Source organism: Elephas maximus, chromosome 20 (assembly GCF_024166365.1).
Source record: "Elephas maximus indicus isolate mEleMax1 chromosome 20, mEleMax1 primary haplotype, whole genome shotgun sequence".
In the NCBI taxonomy this organism is placed as follows: domain Eukaryota; kingdom Metazoa; phylum Chordata; class Mammalia; order Proboscidea; family Elephantidae; genus Elephas; species Elephas maximus.
The window spans coordinates 75,458,749-75,461,348 of NC_064838.1; the positions used below are offsets into that span (position 1 = coordinate 75,458,749).

At 41.8% G+C, this 2,600-nt stretch overlaps 1 pseudogene; it reads right to left on the bottom strand.

Annotated features, from left to right (window-relative positions):
• Positions 1 to 312: 312 nt before the first annotated feature.
• On the bottom strand, positions 313 to 1,228 carry LOC126063668 (olfactory receptor 4C11-like; annotated as a pseudogene).
• Between the last annotated feature and the right edge of the window lie 1,372 nt (positions 1,229 to 2,600).

A 2,600-nucleotide genomic window follows, 5' to 3' on the forward strand; every position in this document is an offset into this window, starting at 1 on the left:
GCTCAAATCAGAGTGAGGTGAAGCTATACACACAACAGGATCTGGATTATGTACTGCAATGAACAAGGGTAGCAACCCCAGAAAGCATAAGCGGGGAGTGAGCTTTTGCTCCCACAAATATTACTGTATTTGATGTCCTGTTACTTTATGGGACATTGGTTCAAAAAAAAGAAAACAGAGTCTGTGCTCACACAACAATGTCCCCAAACATATTTCTGGGAGAGAACCCTATTTTCTCTTCTCTGTCAATCCAATTTCATTTAATTTTTAGAGAATTAACAGTTGAAATCTCCTATTCTTTGCCATTTCAAGTCATAGTTTGTTGCACCACAACTTTCTTATTGAATTTTTTATGTCTGTGTTCCTCAGAGAGTATATCAGAGGGTTAAGCAAAAGTGTCCCGATAGTGTAAAACACAGCCACCATCTTGTCCACTGCAAAAGTGATTGGAGGGCGAGTATATGTGAATATACACAGAACAAAGAATAAGATGACAGCGCTAATGTGGTAAGTGCAGGTAGAGAGGGCTTTCTTTCTTCCTTCTGCACTCTTGTTACTCAGAGAGCGTAAGATGAAAACATAGCAGATGATCAGGATTATGAAACTCACCATGCATATGGCCCCACTATTAAACACTATGAGTAGATTTATGACATAAGTATCCATGCAGGCAAGTTTCAACAAAGGCTGTACATCACAGAAATAGTGGTCAATAACATTGGGGCCACAGACAGGTAATTTCAAAACCAAGAAAACCTGTAATAATGAATGGATGCAAGATCCCACCCAAGCCAGATTCAGCAATGCACCACAGACACGCTGGCTCATGGTGGTTGTGTATCGCAGGGGTTTGCAAATGGCCACATAGCAATCAAAGGCCATGACTATGAGCACGAAGATCTCCATGCACCCCCAAAAATGGGCGGCAAAAACCTGAGTCATGCACTCATTGTAGGAGATGACTTTCTTCTTAGATACAGCATCTATGATCAACCTGGGAGCTGTGGCTGTTGAGTAGCAGGCATCAGCAAAGGACAAGTAGAAAAGGAAGAAGTACATGGGGCCCCCTAACATCTGACTGTGTCTGATGGTCATCACAATAAATAAGTTTGCCAGCAGAGTTGCAAGGTAGAGAAACAAGAAGACCACAAACACTATTTTCTTCTTCAGAACATCCTGTGTTAACCCAAAACAGAATGGATTCAGTCACACTGCTGTTCAGCTCCATGGTTACAGTTGATGTAAAAAGAATGCAGCTGAGATATGGTTTATCTGCAAAGAAAAGTATTTAATTGGTGACATGGCAATAGCAGTGGACTTGGACTCTGAACTACAACTTTATAGTTCTAATTCTGTGGGGGTTCAGTGTAGAATTCTTGCCTTCAGTATGGGAGACCCAGTTCATTCCAGCCAATGCACCATAGGGGCAGCCACTACCCATTTGTCAGTGAGGGCTTGTGTGTTACAACAATGCTAAACAAGTTTCAGCAGACCTTCCAGATTAAGGAAAAAAGGAGTAGGAAGAAAAGCCTGTGATCTACTTCTGAAAATTACTCAATAAAAACCCAATGGATCACAGTGATGTGATCCCATGTCCTGCATGAGGTCAACATAAGTCAGGGGCAACTTGACGGCAGCTGGGAACAACAGCATTATCATTTGGGAATTTTTTTTTAATGTTGATGCCCACACTTTAACCTCAAGCACCGACTCAAAATCCTCCTTGTGGGACCAGTATATTTGGGGGGATTTAAAAAAACCTACAGGTAATCGTGCTCTCTGACAAAATCTGAGAACTGGGCATTTTGCTCTATGACCGTCATGGATTGAATTGTGCCCCCCAAAAATATCTGTCAATTTGTCTAGGCCATGATTCCCAGTATTATGTGATTGTTCACCACCTTGTCATCTGATGTGGTTATCCTATGTGTTGCAAATCCTACCTCTATGATGTTAATAAGGCAGGATTAGAGGCAGTTATGTTAACGAGTCAGTACTCAATCTACAAAATTAGGTTGTGTCTTAAACTAATCTCTTTCGAGGTACAAAAAGGAGAATCCAGCAGAGAGACATGGGGACCTCATATTACCAAGAAAGCAGCACAGGGAGCAGAGCAAGTCCTTTGGACCCAGGGTTCCTGTGTGGAGAAGCTCCTGGACCAAGGGAAGATAGATGACAAGGACTTTCCTCCAGAGCCAGCAGAGAGAGAAAGCCTTTCCGTGGAGCAGGCACCCCGAATTTGGACTTCTAACCTCTTAGACTATGAGAGAATAAATTTCTCTTGGTTAAAGCCATCCACTTGTGGTATCTCTATTATAGCAGCTTGAGATGACTAAGACAATGACCTTGAGCAAGTCACTTTAATATCTTGAAATGTTTTTGTCATATAAAACTTAAATCCTACTAGACACTTTGTAAGTATATGTAAAGAACCCTAGTGGTACAGCAGTGAGGCACTAGGCTGTTAACTGAAATGTTAGAGGTTGGAACACATCAGCCACTCCACAGGAGAAAGATGTGGCAGTCTGCTTCCCTAAAGATTACAACCTTGGAAACCCTATGGGGCAGTTTTAGTCTGTTCTATAGGGTCACTATGAATT